Below are 22,417 nucleotides of genomic sequence, written 5' to 3' on the forward strand. Positions count from 1 at the left end.
ACTTCCGGCAGGTCCGTGGGCGACCCGGCCCGGTCACGGGAAATGCCCGCCCTTGAAGCACAGCCCACGCACTTAACGCTTAGCTCGCTCTCAGCGTAGATAGTTGACTTTTAAAGTCCTCATACACATGCGAGTCTTGGCTCACTGGTGATCGCTTTTTAGTGACTCGAATCCTCAACGACTCTACTATGAAGGCAAATTGCATGTATACATTGAAAACTAACATCAGCACAGTTTGCAGCGGTAGGAAAAGTTTGAATCAAGCAGAAATGTTGGATCAAATCATCGAATGAAATCAGATTGCGACTGACACGGAGGCTATCCAATAATTTGCTATATGGTTAGCAATAACTATTAAACACTATTATTATTTACATTTTGTTACAATTAGGCAAATGGCTTGGCGACAATGATTTCGTGATGCATCGCTATAATTCACATGAAGGACATATATGAAACAAAATGCAGGAGTGGGTAAAATGCGGGCGAATTAAATTCACTCTTTATATTTTACCTGATGCGAGTAAATTCCTACAAGCTGTAAACGCAAACAGCCGGCCAATGGAGTCTGGTAACAGCTGTGACTCGTAAGTTTTCTGTGATGTTCATGTAATGTCGCATTTTAATTTCGAAACATCAGGAATACAATGCATATCGTGGTGCAAATATTGTATTTGGAATGATAATAATGATATGTAATATTTTGTTCTTTAACTTTGCTTATGACTCGCAGAAGCGGAATGTATAATCTTAAATAGCTACCTTTCTGGATAGTATATCGATGGTGATCAGCTGATTAGCTGATGGGTGAATTTGATGAAGGATATAAAAATCCAATGTTCGGTAAAAAAAATACTAAGACATCCACAGTCCTACCATTCACCCACGCGCTAAGTATTCTCATTCCTCACATTTTTCTTCGTGCCCTAATCAGCACATGAATCGCAATGAAGCACGCCGTAAAGAATTGCGTCGGTTGATAATAATGCATTTGGATAATTGATATTTATGTTAACGATTGGTCTATCAGCTATTTATTTTAAGTCCTCAACGACTTTGAATTTTATTTCCTGTTTTTTAAATTAAAAAGAAAACTATATTTTACATAAGTTACATGTACATCCATGAACTTCATCTTCTATTGACTCGCTCTTCAAAACCTCATGCCCCGGTGATATGGCAATTCAGAAAAATGAGTTCAATATGAGCATACCCGACACAAAGCAGCGTTGGCTAATGATTGATTGGCACTGCTCAAGCAATCAAGCACTCCCAAGAGCAAAGGAGCACACATTTCACTGACGTGACTGCACAAATTTCATGGACTAAAAGGATTAGTTCGAGTTGAGCTAGACGCTCACCAATCGCAAACAACCTTTGGTTTGATCACAGCGGAGATTAGCTCTTTGAAGTAAAAGCTTACACACTCTGTGTTTAGGAAATAGCAAGAACAATAATTGTATGTACTCTTGGATAGCGGATTTAACTTAACTTAGGAATTCGCTATGAGCATAATTGTGAAAACTAAACACTTTGTATTTCCAACGTAAAACATAAATCCTTGAAGAGCACCAACAGTAAAGATATGAATATTTATGAAAAAAATTTTGAGAAAGTTTCCCAAGTTTATAAGTAAATAGGTTTTCATAGATAATATAATCAATACGGATGGTTATAATTTTAAGTTATCTTAAAAGGAAAACATAACCTACCGATAGATATATTCTATGTCTTAAAATCTTTATGGAAATGTTGGATATACTGAAATGGGAGAGTTTGAAAAATAGAAGGAAAAGGAATAGGTTAGGCGCGATGCATAAAATTGTTAAAAATGACGAAGCATTGGAATGATTCTGGAAAGAGAACGGAAAACAAAACTTGGAATAAACGACCACAGTTTTAAAATAAAAATCAGAACGCAAAAAACAAATAAAAAAATACTTTTTTTACATAATAACAAATACAGCATTTTGTCTCATATCTGTTCTTCTTGTGTATGCATGTGTGTATGTGCGTTGTAAGAGTGACCGTTGACTAGACTTGACCGTTGGCACGAGGAGAATTGTCTAATTGCAACGAGATTTATAAAATAATAATCTGTGGTTATGCTGACATAAAATTCATGAAAACTATGAGGATTTAAAGCTACAGATTTACATACGCCACAATCACAAGAAACTGTATATTTGAGGCTATTCAAATTCTTATAACACTCACGCGATAATTCCTTAAATAGCACCCATTTCAGTTGAATTGACAACGCAAATATCTAGAATGAAAAACTGCATTCTTCGAACCACGAGACAGAAAAAGTATATATCGCACCATTAATGGACGTATCTGCAGTCACTTGGTTATTTGTTTGCTGGAATGGATTTATATGCAAGATATTCAATTTCACATTCTGTATGCAGGGGACAATTTGACAAGTAAATATTTGGAGCATTATTTAAGTTTCATCGGGATAACCGTGGAATTAATAATAGTTATACCAACGTTTCGTTGCATTGCAGAATCTTATCTATTGGATGATGACTGGTTTATTTTTACCTATTATTGTTTCTTTTATTTTACTTATAATAGCATGGTGACTGGTTTTTCCTAAAAAAATTTAAAATATAAAAAAAATATTATGAAGTTCGATCCCTCGTCATGTTTGTGATAATTTTGAAGAACTTACCTTCCAAGGTAATTTAGAAATGATGGTTGCAATTTAATTTCCATAAAATTTCCATCGAGTCGAAGAAAATTTATTTATATATTTGCACGCTATATTTCTTTATTCATTTAAGTAAACCTATTTTTAGAATCAGTTTAACGCGAAAGAGGAGTGAACTATATATATGAAAACATAATTTTATTTCCTAGTGTAGTCATAAAAATGTATTTACGTACAAGATATTGTGTTAAACGTATTTTGATATTTTCATAAAATATTGCATCTTATCTCTAGATATGCAAATATGATCGGTCTTCCTCTCTTTATTATCCTCTCCTTCTTGCGGAACACTGTACTAGGCGACTGCATTGCCTGTAGTTTGCGTTTTACCGTACACGTTATAAATCATACATTTAGCTCCTATAAATCATCCTTCCAGAGGAGCTCTACACTGTAAACGTGGCCAATCATGGTCCTACGTCTCCCTGAATTTTTCTTGCCAGCTACACGTATTTTCTTCCGGTGTAAATTCACGATCTTTAAAAACTTCTACTAAAACTTTTAATATAGTATAAAAATTTTAGCACAAAATTCCTCCAAACTCTTATTAAACATCACCCGTTTTCCTGAAAAAATAATAATCTTGAGGAAAATTAAAAAAAAATTAAGTATTCTCGTACTCATATCAGCAAAAGAAAAATAAGAAAAGCATGAAGAATCCATCATTTAAACATTAAAATGTACGCTAGATTTCAAAACGGAGGCATCTCCGTGCGTTCATCATTTTCTTTAGGATTAAAACGCCCAGGGCTCCAATTCTCTCGATGCTCATTCTCCGAATCATTACGCCCTCCACTTTTTCTGTTTATAACCCCTGCCATTCCCAATCATCTTCATCCCTTCGTTTCATAAATACTCGTCCCAAGGCCTTTCCCATCTTCAGCGCTCCTCCTTTTACCCCTCACTCCCTTTTCCTCACTCGAACACATACCCCCCCATCCTGCTCCCTCAATACCGGAAGGATAAAAAAAAGGACGCCCGTAGCCAGGGCGCTCCGGAAGGCAACGGAAAAAAGAGCACGAAATTCCACCCTCCCTCCGGCCCATTCTCTGGTGTGGATTGATTTATGAGTGATTTTTCATTCCTTATCTCGGAAAATGGCGTTTTCAAACGGCCTGTGTCGTTACCCGGCTCTCAATTACCGCGATGTGCCGCTCTCGCGGCGTAAAGAGAGCAAAGCAGTAGCTGCAGCAGCAGAGCGGGAAAGACTTCATCGTCCCCTACCCTCTAAGCGGCGGAATAACGTTCGAGATATTAAAGTGGGGATTAGGATAATAAGTGAGCTAACGGCGTGGCCTTCGGCTCGGACCGAATTAAGTTTGTCAAGGATTTCAGCGACTCGGGAAAACTCATCGGATGGAAAATGATTTCCACGATTCCACTGAGATACCTAGTTTTAGCTGCAGAACTTTATGATTTTGGACAACATCTTAGCCAAAATGACAGCGAATATTTTGAAAGGAGGAATTGAAAAGGTTGCACGCGCGTGATTAAAATATTGCAAGTCATAAAAAAACGTTACATGAAGGGTAATAAAAATATTTGACTTTCATTACTTAATAATTGAACTTTCCAAAGGGAACGACTATTACTATTCACAGGTTTGGAAACAAATGATGGAGATATCCAAAAAAGTGAGGAAAGATAAAAGGATGGAAGATAAATTAAGGATGCATGACACATGCTGCAACAATGACTTTTCAGAAATAAACGATGCTTATATATACATATATTTATACACACACACACACACATATATCCATATATATTTATATATGGGTGGTCTGAAAAGTTTCCGACCTCGAAAATTTCAGAAGAAATGTCTTGTATCTTTGTTAGGTCGGAAACTTTTCAGACCACCCATATATTATATTTCAGACCACACATATATTTTTATATATTATATAAACATATATATGTGTGTGTGTACATATATTTTTATAAAATATCTTCGAATAAAGATGTAGATACATATATATATATATATATATATATATATATATATATATATATATATATATATATATATATATATATATAAGTTTTAAAAAGTGAAGGAGATGTGAAGTTAGAAGTTTGGTAAAATTAATGATTCCATCGTGAAAATGTAATGTCCTTCTCCTTTAAGAAAGAAGCTTCTGAATTTCACAGCTTAAGTATCCACCGCATTCTATAGTGGATGAAATGTAAACCAATATGGCCAATAAGGAATTTTTAAATAAAATATCGTGGTGCTCTCATCCCCCTTGCCGCACCCCTCTGTGGTGGCTTACAGTATATTTGGAGATTAAATCAATAATTTATAGGAGATATTCACTAACACAATTCAGCGTGCAGATTAATTGGTTTCATTTTAAATGTCCAATGTATATTGGCTATATACCCAACGGAAATTTCTAACTTGCTTGGTATTGACGACGCCAGAAAGCGGTTAGGTGTAAAATTCGTCGGCAACCTGAAACGACTGATTAGTCGTTTGGGAAAAGCTTCTTCAAGCTTATTGTTCTGGGAATCGATTATCAATCACAATCTGATTAACGATGAGATTCAATGGTTGTCAATGTAAACGGCAATAATGGACAAATGAAGCAATAGAAGGAGATATTGGTGAGGGTTAGCGGAGAAAAGAGCTGCCTTGCAATCAACCCACAGATTGCTGATGCTAGCGATGAAACGATGTTAACACACGCTCCCCCGATACGCATTATGGCTACTACCACTGTGAAAATTTTATCTCACTCTGAACTACGCCGTGAACGGTGGGTGATATAAAATATCTAAATATACTCGAATATCATAGCCTGCAACTCGGACCGCGATACTAAATTTATTCCAGAAGATAGTTTTAGTAACAAGTTTTTGATTATATGGGGTAATTTAAGATCGCGAAAAAAGCAAAAGTCACACTTTCAGTGATTGTAAAACGATTTGAACGATATAGAGGCTCCCGTTGAGAGAATTTTTATGATCCTACCATCGTAGGAACGCTCAACTGTCTGCGTAAAAAACCTTGCACGCTAGCGCAAAGGCCTCATGAGACACGCAGGGCCCAAACTGTGGGCGTGGAGTCATGAGGCCTGTTGACTCACGCGTGAGAAATAAATCATTCATCCAAAGGGTCACCTTTTTTGGAAGAAGAAATACACTCCCTCCACTTTCTTGCAGCTTTCTTGCGCCCACCCCTCAAATCGGGCCGCTGCGCTTGTTGTATGACCCCCCCATATACCAACTCCCCGAAGACTCCTTATACCCAGGCATCCCAACTGGCCAGACGATATCAAGGTCACTAAAGCAGCACTGAAATCTGCATCGCGCCCTCAGATCACGTGATGAATTTCAAAGAGAGAGAGAGAGGAAGAGCGAGCGACGCGTTCTCAAAAGGGATTGGTCGGAGTCGCATTTACGTCACCTGACACTCCATCTATCGCCGCCTAATGGAACTTAGTTTGAAAGGGGGGGGTGTGGTGGAGAGGTGGGGTGGGAGTGTGGTGGATGAAGAGGGAAGAGCAGGGAGAGGAAATGACGAAGAGGCCGAGGAAGAGGGCAAGAGAGGGTGTGGTGAGCAAGGGGCCTAGTTGGACGAGGGAGGCCAAATACTCTATGAGTGGACAAACGGAGCATAGACGACGTGATGAATGTTTAGCAGTAGGAGGAGGACAGACGAACGTTACAAAACCATTTATATGTTGCGCTTAAGAAGGCGGAGATGAGAGGAATCATTCCTTGTCTACTTCAAATAAATATTCGATTTATGTACGGTGCTTAAATTTCCTGACGATCGAATTAACTAAGCACTTGAATACGGAACAGAAAGCAGCATTAAAGCTATGATCCTATATGTATGTGCCATTGCATTTCCTTTTCACCAACATTTCAAACAATTAGTTTTTCAAAGCAAACTACCAATATCATGAATGGATTCATCTTTAAAAAACTTACCCATTGATGTAGGCAGCTAGCGTTATAAAGCTTTTTAATGTGTTTGTGAGCGCGTTTGAGGATTCATTTACTTAGCGATTGTCTGTCATTTTTTTAGAGAAACCAAACCGTCGACATAAGTGGCAGATTTAAAACCAAATCCCGTTTATCTAAAAAAAAATATCTCCCTATTATAATGGAATGTTTCGATTTTGCAGGATGCTCGTTTTTTTAAAATTAAGATCATATTGTTTACAATGGGAAAAATATCTCACACCTATGAAATATTTCCTTAACTGTTATCCAGTTTTAACTCTTCATCAATGGCCGCGAGCCTCAGTATTTCCCTGATCATGTGGGGGTGAGGATGAGCTCATGGAAATCGTGACGGCAACTTTATCGGGATTTTATTGATTTATTAGCCGTCAGTATCGACATGATTTATAAGAATTACTATCGTAACAATACTATGCTTAGGTTTCCTGCGATTAATGGTCACAATGACAATGATTAGAGCTCAGAATAGACTCGAAGATAAATATAAACAGCTTTAGATTCGACGAGGAAAGTTTTTTTAGAGAGGTGACCAACAAATATTAATTTATAGAGCGTCATTTTGAACCCCCTGTATTTTTTCACTATGATAATCTTTATTAAGGGCAGCGATGATCTATCCATGCCCTTGATAAATTCATTCCTACCAATCCCATTTCTTCGTTCATGTTATTTACATTAAATCAATAACTTCTAACATACTGGTGACCGTATTCAAAAGTTATGAATTAATTCACAAACTATTCGATGGTAATTTACTTTGATTTCTGTCGTTTGATGGATGGTATAAACTAATAAATATTGGCAAAACTGCCAGTTTACAACCCGCCAAGAATTTTATGTAAGAGCTCCTTAAGTAATAAAAATTATAAAACGATCAAATATTTATTTTTCAAGAGCTGTTTTGCAAATTAAAGATATCGATGCATCGTATCATCTAAAATGGGTTCCTTGCCCGTCTTAGGATTTAGTGCACATTTCTAAATTTAAGGACAAATATTAAACTTATAAAAGAAACAGGGCGAAAAAAATTACTCTTATCTGAAAGTATTACATGGTATAAATTAAAACGGTTATCAAGTGTATGGTGTGCAAAAATTATTTTGACATGATCTCCTGATGCCTGAGATTATAAATGACTGAAATTTGAAAAAAAACAGTAAACATACAGGTAGTATGTTAGGGAAATGAATAGGGCTTTTGCGAAGAATTAGAATTATAAAAAAGAAGTACACATAGTCAGTTAGTTAGCATATTAACTGCAACATATATATTCCATTTCTAATTAATAGTTTCATCATTGGCAAATATGAAAATATGAAGTGGCTTTCAAAAAAGAATCGGGAAACGCATCGGTCGATTATGCTCTGCAATAATTCATGGATATTGGTGGTGGAGGAGCTTTTTGAAACCAGGGAATTCCGCATAGCAACTAACAGCATTAGAGATCCAAGGAAATCTGAATAATGAACGTTGTATAAGCATTACGTTTATGCGGTGAATTCACAATTTAACAGGCCTTGGATTTCGTAGTGGCCACTAAGTGTCGGCCGTTTCTCATTCAGTTTGCTCCATAAATAAAAAAAGGAATAATATATATCTATCATCATCTCACGGCATCCCAATTCTCTTCGAATATCGGTCGTGATTCTATCAATAATAAGTAGAAATGCACATGATTACACAAACATCCTATATTAAATACTAAATATTTCCAACCGTCAAACTTGACTACACAAGTAATACTTTTCCTGAGGTAACTAGCAAAGAAGGACTATTCAAATCGACTAACATGTAAGGGTTAAAACTAAATCTATGAAATTTCTTCGAGGTCAGGGATATACTATTATGAAAAATTATAGTATGGTGACGTTAAATGAGAGATCTTTTTACTTAAAACATAATTGCTAATTTATTGCAGCTAATATAAATTACAATTTGCATTTTCAAGTTAACAAACGTGGACAGAAGTACCTACTATATATCCGCTCCGATAGGCATTATTAATTATGAACCATTTTAAACAGAAGTAGCTCTTTAAAGAAATATGAAGGGCAAGAAGTAAGTTGTACCCTGTAACGTTTCTGCGCAAAATCTACAAATTCATAGATAAATAATTTTCATAAATCATTTTTGTTTTAAATAAACGTATATTTTGTGTGTTAAGCTTTAGGAAAAAAATATTTTTAAAAAGCTTATTTTTAACTTGTAAAGGGCAGTATTCATCTTCGGAAAAATTTTATTTCAGCGCTATACCAACGCAAGATCCGTTCTGTATATTAGTTATAGTGGGCGACAGCATAGGCCGATGCCAATTTACCGGTGCCCCGCCTAATCAATCTTGATAAGGCACTGGTAACAATGCGTCTACTGCTCCGCTGACATAGGGTGCTCCGGTATAACACTGACTTTCCATGAGGTTTCCCAGCTACCAATATCCAAGAGGTTACGTATTAAGCAACGCCTATGGTAATACTCGAACCAACGACGCTTGTGTTATCCAACGTGCCGCAGTTCTCACAAGACACCCGGCCGGCCGGCTTTGTACCTCCTATGTCATAAGTTGATATTAACTTCGTGTCTTCAAATTAATAAAAATAAAAAAAAGTCGTAATAACTTCAAGCGTAGAGAAATTTCATAGAGAGATTTTTTTAACGCTTTTGTCAGGAAAATGAACAAATGTCCTCTGTAATATCCAACAAATTACCTTTTTGGAATAGCGAGATAATTTCAAACAAGTACATTATTTCGGGCCATCATGCCTACTACTTTGAGAGCAATATATCAGATACAATTAATCAATTCCAATTACTTGAGACTCGCTTCAGATGCAAAATCGCTAAACGCTAGATTGCTGTGGTGTAATTTTACATTTATTTAACCCTTGCAAAATGCAGCGCTAATCTAACTACTTCAGAGATAAGCTTGCTATTATTTCAGGCCGCAAGAAAAAGTTAATTCTTTACATCTATTAAATTACACGGAATCAGTTCACTTCTCTTGTTTAACGCCAAATATTTTTCCATGTATTTAGGGAAATGAAATTTCCAGTGGAAAACGTGTTAATAACCGAATATTTACACCAACATGGTAGATAGTCTTGAGACATTCGTGATAGACATGCATCACATATAAGATATTTTCCTGCATTTGTTGCTTTTTTCTATCTAATAGCTAATTAATCCCCGTTAAATTCAGTAAACTAATGAAAAATATATACGAAATTTATTTTTTCAATAAGATAAAATGACATAATTGCATTTCATTTAATAGATACATTTTTATCACTTGGATAATTAATTTCCTTCTTTTGGTGGACACATTTCGAGGATTATTATAAAAAATTGTTCACGGAAGTCATCTGATTTCATAGATTCTTAGTCTGCTTTCATGTCTGAAAACTTTGTGAATGTGTTGAATCCAAACCAACTCCATTGATATTTTTGTTGAACTAAGTAAATTGTTTCTATGTTTTTAATACAGTTAAAGTATGAATTTCTGATCTAACGGTTTTTAATTATGAGGAATTTTACATTTACGGATATAGATCAACGCAATTGTTGACGTATTAATGAGTACAGCATGACAGATATTACTCTATGATTTGAAAATGCTGAACAATTAAATGCCTATAGGGTCTTTTAAAATTTTCTTTTTAAAGTAAATCTAACTTTTGTCCTCCTTATTTGTTGCTTTCTTAAACACGCTGGCACCTTCTAACGAGCCTCAACTACAACTAGTTACGGGTGGTTACATAAGAGAGGACCGTTATCTTTCTCGGTCAGAGAGTAAGGCAAAGAGGATACTGAATAAGACAAGCGATTCTTCCACGCTATCGATCGCAAGCGGAATCGATTTTCGTTGATACTACCGTCTTTGCTGTCCATACGAAGGCCACTCGATACATCGCGCGCCCTAGAATTCTTCTTCATAATTTATTCAAACGGAATTCGATCGTACCCGCTCAATTATCAAAACAAAGAACTACCTACCTGCACTCCCTTGCCTCAGGTTGCGGCAGACGTCGAAGTATTTCCTTCATGAGCTGGTTCCACCGTTCGGAAATCCGTACTTCGAAAGTGCAGACGAAAAAGTACCTGGATGAGAAGTATAAATAAAAGTGTCAAAAAAAAAGGGTGAGAATTAAAATTTTCAGATGCCTACTTCATTCTCATTTGCTTTATCCTGAAAATGTATCGAGATATGTATTACTAGATTTCAGTGGGCAAGAGATGGGGAAGTATTAAAAAAATATTAATTGGTATAACCTATGGTTGATATTTTACAAACAAAAAGCGGGACTAGGTAGTAAAAATGTTAAAGAGAAAATAAATCCGCAATACAAATGAAGTGGGAAATTACCCCTATTTATTTTTCCAGTCGAATTAAGGATGTTTTCGGTAAACCTACGTACGACGTACTTTAAATAATCTAACTCAAACAATAAGTGCTTTCCAAGATTAATATTTACACAAATACTGAAGCAGTGACTATTTGTATAGTTTGCTAGTTTGCTGATTCCTAATAAAAAATGAGAGACTTGGATAGTTAGACATCTGAAGAGGTAAAGAATCAAGAAATCGTACACAAAGATGGTAAGCTAAAAATTGTGAGAATTACCTAAATAGCATCGGAGGAAAATTTTTATATTTAATTTTTTATTTGAAAAAAACAACGTTAGCTTTTACATGAATGTAATAATTACGTATATTACACGCAGACGTCCTCGATAAAATAGAATTTTGACTTTCAGAAGTTAATATACAGGAATGTATATTACATTAGAAAAATATATCCTATATAATATCCTAATATATCATTGGTAAAAATTATAGTGCAATCGTAACAGATGAGAGTTTAGACCATTTACCGATTTGTTATTTCCCCATTTGCTGTGGGGGCCACTTAACTCTCTAACATAATAAAAATACCAAAACTTTAGTCTTGGTTTATTTCAACCTTTTACAAGACAAAGATATCAGAATAATACATCTAGGTTCTTATTTTTTCAGCTATTACCTGAGTATATAATTCTTTTTTACTTTATGGACTAGAATAAAAAATTCTGTCGATATTATCTCATGCAAAAATTGCACGCCCACCACAACGCCCATTTTAAAATGTGCATGGAGATCTCGCTGGGCAGATAAAGGTAGCGTGTTTGAAACCGATTCTCGGTATGAATGTTGTGCAGGTATTGATTCGCCATTCTGTATTTTAATATAATTAAAGCTATTGGATCATCCAATAACCAAATTGTTTCCACAAAGAAGTATATTTCAAGTAAAAATAATTATTGCGCACGAATGTTTTTACCGACGAGTTTTTTGTTTCCTAGTTAGTAGTGAGACTTCAATACACTCTTAAGGAGCAGCCTAAGGTCACCGAATTTTTATTTACAAAATTAGAACTTTTTAATCTCAGGCAATTTCTTTGCCGATATCTTAGAAATTTAGCCGCGCTACGAATAGTAGAATTTGGACTGAGATAGCCGTGAATTAGAGAATTGGGTGTTAGGTCATCCACCATCCGTCAGTGTACTAATCGATAATTATTGGCATACGGTATTATTTTATTTTAGGCTAGTTCAAATTGCCATTCCTGATGATCTATACTGTTGTGGTCACGAATTGAGTGAGGAAACAAGGATTATTTATATCCCTCTGTTCGGCTGTCAATTTTTCTTAACTTCTCGTGGTGGTCTCGCCAACCAATATAATGTGGTGCTAAAATTATGAGAACGATAAATCACCGAATATTTGAATTTATCTTGAAGTGTAAGTTGTGTATGTGCATTATCAACCGTCTGTTACCGAAAGTGAATCACGCTTTAGGTTCTTAAATGAATGAACATTACTGTAGGTTTATGCTGAACAGAACTGGAATTTTATGTTACAGAACAATACTATCACGGTTGATTGGATACTAACAGTATTTAACTTACAATAAAGTAGACAAAATAAACTTTTAGTAACAAAAATATAAAAAACAGAAAAATGTTGCGAATAGATAAATGTGAAACTAATTCGGGATTATTTAGGTGCAAACTGACGTCTCGTCCGGAATTTTGGGGTGTTAAAAGAACTGGTTTAATATGTGCACACGAGGTTTGCTGCAAGGCTGATGAAGCACTGAAACACAATGCCAATATAAGTATTGTACTTCATACTTGGACTGGATTTCAAAAAGCATCCTCCTCGATTTGACGTAGTTCACCAGCTGCAGCTTTACAGACAATGGATTGGAGACTCCACTACTCGAGAGCTGTTCATTCATCGCAGGTTTATTCTGTTCGACGCCTAGAGTACGTATTTGAAGAACGCTTTGACGCAAATCTCAAATCTGCCTTATTAATCACAAAGCACCTTTGATGCTCTACTGGTACTTGTGATTCTTTCCTTTATTATTAAGGTGAACATTTGGCAAAACCTGAACTGCGAGCCTTATGTTTCCTGTCATTTATGATTCCAATTTTTGTACTCGGGGGAGAAAAATTGTTTGAAAACTTATATTATTTAGAAAAAAATTACGTACTATTTACTAAGAAAAGACAGACGAAACACGTTCGAAATTATTGGCATAAAAATTTCTCAGAAATTTTGTTAAAAAAATAATTTTTTACAATATTCAATGACCAAAAATTTGATAACAAAGAATATTTTACTAGAATTTTACCATTATTACAGTCTAAATAAAATAATTTGCGATTTAGAACCATTCTTGGATTTATGCAGCCCTATATAGGTCGTTGAGTAGACCCTCAAATACCGTAGTGTCACGTACTTGTCACTTTGCTAATCCTCCTACGTCCTATGAAAAAATGTATGTAACTCAGATGACCACCATTAGCACGAAGCATAACATTTTATATATTTTCTTTGCAGTTTTGGTGAATTCTGTCTGCGGGGGCGCAAAAGGTCAACTTCTCGCTTAAGCTCAGGTGAGTAAACAAAAAATACTAAAATATAATTATTTCCTATAAATGTTGGCAGGTGTACACAAACTCTGAATGGATACAACTCATTAATCTCAATGAAATACTTAAATGATTTTTTCTGAAGTGGCTCAGAACCATAAAATACACTTTTACGTTGAATGAATGAGTGTGAATGCGATCATGCGGCCACTAATGTGTGTGAAATTTTTTCTCCACTAAGCACGCACAAAGTTCTTTCATTCCAAACCTCATATCTAAGAAGTCACTCACTTAGGACGTATCATATGGAAATGCAGGTAGATTGCTTGAGTACAAGTCGGTGAGTTTAGAAATATGCTGCGGCATTTTGAAATCAATCAATTACTTCGTTTCGTTTAAATAAAAATGAAAATATGACAGCTGGAAAAGGGTAAAACGCCAGATTCTCCTTGTCATTCTTCATTTGGCGTGCTTCAGCTTGATTCATAGACCCGTCATTTCATCCATAGGGCGCCAGGAATTTTCCAGACATTTTTACCTTCGGTTTGGCAGCTTACATCTTCCAAAAAAACCTTTTTCAAGGAATTCTCATGGAATAATTTTCCGTTGCTTGTTGAATATATCTTTTAGAGGAAACATTGATAATATACAAATCAGCATTATATTCCATCAGGAGATAAGTTAAATTATAATAGAGTTCACCAATGTTCACCTGTAACTCTATATTTGCTGCGAGGTTTTTTCAAAGTCAGAAATAGAATTTGTCTAACCTACAGGAAAACCATTAATTGCTACAGCCAAAGAGCTAGCTAAAAATTCATTTAAGGAAACAGTGACACAAAGAAAGAGGAGTTAATACAAGCGCCGAGTTGATAAGGTCTTTTCAGTCTGCATGAAACGAGGAAACGTTTATTTTTTCCTCTATTTAATCAAAAGCTCAAGTATTTTTAACCACAAGGTCATCATCTAGTGCAAAAAAATGCAGATTCAGTTCTCACCCTCGCCAACCTTGCGGTTTATGAGAGAGAATGTAGAGGTTAGGGCAAATAGATTTGATGTATAGGTACATACTCCCAACTTTCACCAACCCTATTCTTTATCCCACGTTAGCTACATAAAGGAACATAGAATATTCAGGGTGTCCCAGGGACAGACACCTTCAAAAGGTGCTTGGATTTATTATATATTTAGAGTTACATGTTAAAGAATGAATATAATAATTAATTATTACCTATATTTGATCAAAAATATATTGTGACCACAAATATTACAGCTTGATCCCAGAAATCTTCTCTTCAAGAGTCGTGCAACTCGAACCCGCTAACAACTGACTAATTGCTAGGGAATAGCAATGCTTCTGTACGTTTTATCAGTAATTTTCCCGTACTTCGGGGAAGTAAGGTGGATTGAAGAGCCCGTTAGTCTCGTGGGGAACGCGATTAACGGCAAAGCCGAAAGTTAGGTTTTGAAACTGACCTCCGTCATGGATTATAGAGTAATAGATACCCTTGTGTGGAACCTACAACCCCAATTGTCTATGTATAGGGAAAAACAAATAACGCGCTATTAATCCGACTGCGGAGTGTTTCTTTCGGCATATTTAGTACTCCTATGATATCTTTTATTGAGGAACCCCTTTCACATTTTGTCTGAAGGGCCATACATGACTCTTGCTTGCTTTATTACTCTTCCTGAAATACATTAAACACTAACGTTAGTTGGAATCTGGTAGCAAAACAAGGGTACTCACACATCAGCCATCCGCGAATCCGTCGAATTTCGAGAGGAATTAAAGAGGGAGACGCCGCGCCGAAATAGGAATGGGGATTGATTAAAACCGTGTGCTTTTTCTCCAAATTTCAACAAACGATGGAGACTCGTTTCGCAAATAAAGATTAAACTAACAAGTTGTACTTCAGCTAGAGAGATTGTAGCTGTCGTAGCAGTCAGATTTTTTGTTTGCCAAAGATAGCGATAGCCCTGTATTTACAATGACCTAGTTCCCTCTGACTGGTCTTCCCAACGACCTTGTTTTGTTCTTATGGTGGACGTTGAGTGACCGCTTGGAAAAAACTCGCTTTGAATCCCACCCCATATCCGACACAGGAATCAACCAACGGCAGAATAAAACAAACAAATACACCGGCGCCGCCAGCGATGAAAAAAAGCTGAGAGAACGTCATGGTAAAGAGGAAAAAGAATTTTAAAATAAGAAGTTTCCATTAATTTTTATCCCATTATTTTCAGATCAATAAATAGGCACAACAAAGAACGGATAGATGGATATAGATGAAGGGAATTACTGCTTCCACTCCCATTTTCTCATGCTGCTTATAAGTCTGAATCAGTTTATATAGTCACGAGGACCGTTGCCAAGAGACTATCTTTTCATGAATAAATACATCCCCAATTGAATGAGCTTTCCAAAATGAATGTATTACCATGGACATTTACGATACCGTTTTCCTAAATTATAACACTCATGATAATAGCATAAGGAAAGTGGTGAATTATTTCATTTTACTTCTTCATACCTATTGTTGGCCTCTCCATTAGAAATATGTTTGGTTACAAAGCATTTTAATTTGAATAATGAAAATACTTTAAATTAAATTTTTTACTCAAAGAAATACTTTGATAGCATCACAGTACTACATATTCTTTGTTGAAATTACTATTGGTATACTAAAGTACTGGTATACTGAAGTATATACACACCAAGAAACCATCATTCAAATATGTGCAAATAAATGTTTTGGAATACCTCTGTATCAGTGGTTCCTTTTTACACATTTTTTTACCGCTGCAGACATTATGATCAGTTGCCATTCAAATCCACTTTTTTGCCATGGTAATGATGTTAATACTGAGAACATTTCAAAATAAGGTACATAAATTATTTTGAACAGATTTTAGTAGTGAATAATAGTCATCACAAAGTAGTGAACTGCATTTTTATTGAAGTCTTAATCGCAATGTTGTAATCATCTACTAGTCGTGTGGTTAAGATTTGGATCCAGTAATGGAGCACAAATACTCTCAAAGGAATAGCATTTAACGTGATTTTTGAATAAATTATGAAATCACCTCAGAAAGGAAACTTTAAAAATATCGATTCTTACTGAAAACACAGCTCTCAAACATGGAAGCTGATCAGGAGTGCGCTTAATAGATCGGTATAAAATGGCAACGATGGTATACGTACATGCAAAAACCGCAACCATAAGTTGATTAGATATGGGGAATAAACCATATGTTATGTCAAATTAACAGCTGTTGGCAGTAAGGTCCCCCTCCCACGCTGTAGTTTCCATAGAAGGCTCTTGCACAAAGAAAAACAGAACAGCATGGACAGGCACGACTCCAGAAATCACGCTAACCTGAACCCTGAGTTTTAGAATTGGCCACTTTTGAAGAGTTACGCCACATGATAGGCAGGCACTCATGCGCTTCGTTCACTGATTTCATCATTTCCCCGCCATATTAAATAATAAAAGCGAGGGGGGGGGGGCATTCTATTAGCAATTCTTATTTACATGCAAGGATCTTTGAGGTTGGCAAATAAATCGCTAGCGAAGGTGGTGGAGAGATCACGGAGGTCTCGAATGCCCTTGGCCACTGACGGTGCTAGGCTCCATTTAATGCAAAGGTATCCGCGTAATACGTTATCGGAGTCGTAATTCGCGGGAACGGGCACTGCGCCTTCATTAGAACGAATCGATGTTGAAGCGGTCGGCTTTGCTCGTTAATTCTTTTACGATTCAATCTATGTTCCAAGTAAACACAGAGAGAGGTATGCGAATTATTTAAAAAATATTCAATGGAGTATATTCCTTTGGGTCAGGATAAAGAGGATGCTTTCATTACTTATTGTTAGTAAAAAATGTGCACTTAGAAAGTGTAGATTTCCACTACGAAAAAACGGCAGGATATAACAGAAAATCTTTTATGAATTCAACGGTAAGCATTGAAGTTATAATATATATTCTCAGGTTAAAACTTCATTTGATTCCTAGGAAGAAAGCTGCCCTAGTGGACATAGTAACATGTGCTCGTATTATTTATAAATTGGGCTTAAACTCTTATTTTATAATCATATAAAAGTTTGCCAGGATCTCATTTGCATTGAATTCTCGACTGGTTTTGAGAAAATAGGCTCATTACGAAATAGCTAACAGAATAAAATGATTAAAGGATTTAAAGTTGCAAAAGACGAGTTAAAATATATCTACTTTTAGGTCCGCCTCGCCTTACAAAAGTTTTGGCATGAACAATTAAATGAGTCAAAGTTAACATGAGCATTAAAGCAAAATATGAACATTTATTTTAAAGCAAAGAAAATTTCCAAACGCTTTTATAATATCAGTGAAATTTTTATGATAAATTACATAAAACATGTTAAACTATCTCCTAGGAGCATTCCTTGTTCATGATTCCTGTCTTTACAGCAAATGAATTATTGACCCTCTTTATATTTTGGTCAACTGACCGATTCTACCCTTTGAAGAACCTCCTTGGTGACTCCTCCTTAGACCATTGACTGCAAAGAGGCCCTTATAACCTTGATTGAGGGCCAAAATGGTTTGAAATATATCTCTCCTCCATTTGACTCACGTCCCACCTCAAAAAGGCCGACGGGCATCCTTAAAGTACTTCTTAACGCACCAGTCAGAAAAAATGGGGATAGTCTGGAACCGCTCATGTGATTTACCCTCGACTTCTTTGGCTTCGAGGCGAGGCGCTCCGAGGAAGAAATCGCGTCCTTGTTATTGCAGGACTCTAGCATATATGCTTCAGTCAAACCCTAAGCATCCAGACTACATCCAACCAAAATAAATTGACAGATTTGTCTACGCCATTTTACGATTGAGTCCCAATTAAATATGGGGAATAATAATTATATCAATTTCAACTTTGCTTACGGTGCCCTTATATCCAAGTAATTTTTGAGGAGTACAATTTAACCCTTTGAATCATCTATTTATGCGGAGATTAATATCCATAGTAGCACTATAAATATGATTTGGAGCTCGTCCAGTAGAATATCCCGATTTTTCAAGTAATTCAGGTCAAGTAATTATAGTAAAGTATTTTATATTTTATCCAAACAACATGGTTTTATTCACTTAATTCAGAAAATTTGCAACTGAATATTTCAATGCCACTAAAGAAATTGGGGCCAACTAACTCGATAGCGGCCAGTCAGTAGTTGCAAAGTGGTTAGATTCAGTCACTTGATGAGAACTGCGTTACCACGCTTTGGTTCATCATAATGGCGCTTGGTGTACCTTAGACCTCCACGAGTGACTGCAATCATGCTACGCTGGATATTTATTTAACCCTCAACTTGTGATTCCTCAGCTGAAGGGGTAAAAGTTACGTAGTATCCAGTTGAGATTTTAGTCGATAGACACCACCACTCTGTATCGATTGGAATATGAGTGGCTTATGCTTCAGCAGGTTCCTAATCGATCAAATTTCCGGCATTCAATATCTGTTAGGTTATCTCAAAAAGCATAATTATTCTGTGCATGGCTAAATTAATCATTTCCTGGGCGCATTCATGTTGCAAGCAGGATATGAGATTACCGAGACGAGCTGTCGATGGTCATTGATAGGGAATTAGGGAGAGACGAAGAGGGGGGGGTTGAGGGAAATGTGGTGTTCGATGGGAAATCCCTCGATGATTTTCGTCTGTAGGATAAGCTATATTTTGGAGGCACTTTGTGGTGATGGTGTGTTATTGGTTGAGGGCCCGAGCGGTATGAGATAATTTCTGCAGTCACCGGGGTAGGGATGTGGTGCGACGGAAGGGAGGGTTTAAGGGTAACTTTTAAGGGACAAAAGATATTTAAGGATAGATCAAAACAAAAAGGGAGAAAAGAGCGTTAGTGAACACGGTTTCGATTGCAAGGCTTTCTTCGTCAAGCAAGGAAAGATTATGGCAAGGAAGCAATACAAATAGCGGGGAAGTAAGGTGGAAGCGGAGAAATAGGAGTAAGGTTAGGGGACGGGGGAAGGTCGCGGTGGCTTAAATCCGTGAGAACAATTAAAAGAGGGGTGAGAAAATGCTGTCCAGGTCTGAATTGAAACTATTTTCGGATTTGGGGATGAAAATTCATTCGCAGTGGCTAAGAAGTTGGCCGGCAAAACTTTTACGAGATACATGTGAGCGGGAGATATGTAGTCATTGGTTTCTATTAGATGTATGGCGATACTGGATTTTCCCAAGTTATTGTATTTGAGTGCCCAACAATTTCCGTGAATCAGATGAGAGGTTGTCACTGGTGGTTTTTATTTTCAGAAATATGTTTTTGCAAGACATGGGCTTTAAATTTCTTATGCAATGAATATCTGAACGGTAGATGAAAGATCTTTGACACAGGAAAGCAGATTTTTTAAATATGAATGTTCGAGAAAGTAATTGATATTATATTATTAAAAAGTATATTCAAATCCATAGGTGAAAGATGAATAAAAAGAAAGTTCAATGAATTATTGATCAGAAATAGGAGAAATGGTGGCGGTGAACTTGATTGGTTTCTTAAATTTCTATTTCTTGAGAACTCGATGCATCGAATTGATGTTGTAACCAAAAATAATGACCGTAATTTCCTTGAGTGGGATTACTGCAAAAGGCATGCTTATTAAGTTGAATCGAGGACAAAAACCGAGAAGAACACTACAGAAACGGGGTAATACCATTGTAAGACCGCTGGATGAAATGTATAAATATCGATATTGAATGTTGAAAAATAAAACTTTTTTTGGAACATAAATTGTGATTTTCATCATCAGTTCGAGAAATTTTCAAATCACCCTCATATAAGGATGGAAAGCGGGATTTTAGTTTTTACAAGGGAGAAAGAAATCTGAAGAAATAAGTTCTGAATGTGATGATTTTCCAAATATTTTGAAACACAATGTTGGAGATCAATTTAGGAAGGATAGCGAATTGTTGGATTGCCATTCCTAAACATTTGAAATAAAAGAAGAGGTATACATTGTTGGAATACCCTTCTGGACATTTTAACTAATAGTGAGAACAGAGAATATTTGGATAGGATTTAATGACTTGAAAACATACTAAAGAAACAAGGTTGGGATGTAGAAAGAATAAAATCCTTCTCACCGCCCTTTTAGCACACGCACAAACTGGGAAAGAGGGAGGGTCCATATCAACGAGTGGTTATTCTGTGGAGGAAAAGTAACCTTATCAAAGGTGGTCGTGCAGAGGATAACTTATGAATTTCTCGAGGCATTTCCTACCCCACCTCACCAACATATCGAGGAGACAAGAAGAAGTCCGAAGAGTTAATTCCCCTTTCGCTTATCTCTACTAAGGGAGATGAGAGTTCAATAACATTTTTCTCCCACTTCCTCTTCCCTCTCTCCTTAACTCATACACCCGTCGTGAGCGGATTCCGTAAGTCCTCAAAATAGGAATATTTATCACTTTGCAAACCAATGAAAAAATGTCTACTGTTTTCTCTTTTCATCTTTCCTCGTCATTTTATATCCGTCAATCACTAGGGCAAAGTAGAGAAGTGATAAGTCATTTTCTCCGTACGGAATCTCATTTTTTGCAAAACCCCTTTCAACCTCGGAGAGAAAGGCTACCATGAGCTGCACGGCAGACGGGCGCACGAATGCCGCTAAGAGTGGAGACAACTGCTTAAGTGCTACCTTTATAACCTCTAAGCTCTTCCTTGTACCCAACCCCTTCGATTCACTGTGTTTCTCCGGTCAGACACTCCCCTCCTCTCCTCCACTCCGTCTCCTTAAATTCCAACCATCCATTCCCTTTGTAAACCCCTCCCGCCTTAAAGTGGATGCAATTGTCATTACTCCGATATGTCTCAAGGGATCCCTCCTCACCCTGTTGTGGATATCATTTCCCAAGCGCTAGAAAGCTATCAATTTACTTTGAACAGGGAATTTACCAGCGTGGAATGCAAGACTTTTCCGCCTAGGTTATTCCTCGACACAATAAATCTTACTTTAATAATTATGTGTCAAAAGATTTCTAAGAAACCAATATTTTACCGTTTAAGGAGCAATTAAAGTTTTTCCTTCGATCGATTCTGATAAAATGGACATTATTACATCTTAAGTCAAAAGCTATCTAGTCATTTGTTTGGATGGAATCGAAGATTTAAACATGAAGAGAACTTCGAGAAAGCAAAATATAGTCAAAACATGAAGAGAAAATTAAGACCAAAATATAATAAAAACCGTACGGCTATTTCAGAAGCAGGTAATATGCCTTGGAAAATCAAGAAGCAACTTTTTTCTTGCTTGCCTTATTTGATCAATTATTTTGGCGAACATTTCGGCAACGAAACGCCTTTTCAGTCGCTAATCTGATAAATGAAAATAAGCTTTGTTTGGATCATTGCTTACATTATTAATGCAATCTATTATTTACCGGCATAATATTTATACAATTTTCCATCAGAGTTGAGATGACGAGCGTTGTAATTTTCTGAATTCCTCCTCACGTCCCTTCATTCGACCATATTCGCATTTTGAGTGCCTATGCAATTTAATTTGGCATTGCTCATCCACTCGATTGCAGTTTCACCTGATACTTTATCGATCCAACTAATAACAAAGTATCGCCCCTGAAGTCACTTGTCCACAAGTGCAGAAAATTGGCAATCTACTCGTAAACAATACATTTCGAAAATGATGAAAATAATATCTAGACGCATTAGCAGTTTTACATGGTGGGAAATCATTGCAAAAAGGATGAAAAGAGGAATTACGAGGTTGAACGGAGAGCATATTGCAAAGCAAAAACTGCTGT

The 22,417-nt window shown here is 36.4% G+C and overlaps 1 long non-coding RNA gene across 1 annotated transcript in view; it reads left to right on the plus strand.

The window, feature by feature from the left end:
- The window catches only part of LOC139696788 (uncharacterized), a 589,762-nt gene that overhangs the window by 143,131 nt on the left and 424,214 nt on the right, over positions 1–22,417 (plus strand). The window contains exon 2 of the long non-coding RNA XR_011702660.1: positions 13,577–13,632. This is a non-coding gene — a long non-coding RNA (uncharacterized lncRNA). The remainder of the gene's footprint in view (positions 1–13,576; positions 13,633–22,417) is intronic.

Source organism: Hetaerina americana, unplaced genomic scaffold (genome assembly GCF_022747635.1).
Source record: "Hetaerina americana unplaced genomic scaffold, ioHetAmer1.1.p SCAF_7, whole genome shotgun sequence".
NCBI lineage: Eukaryota > Metazoa > Arthropoda > Insecta > Odonata > Calopterygidae > Hetaerina > Hetaerina americana.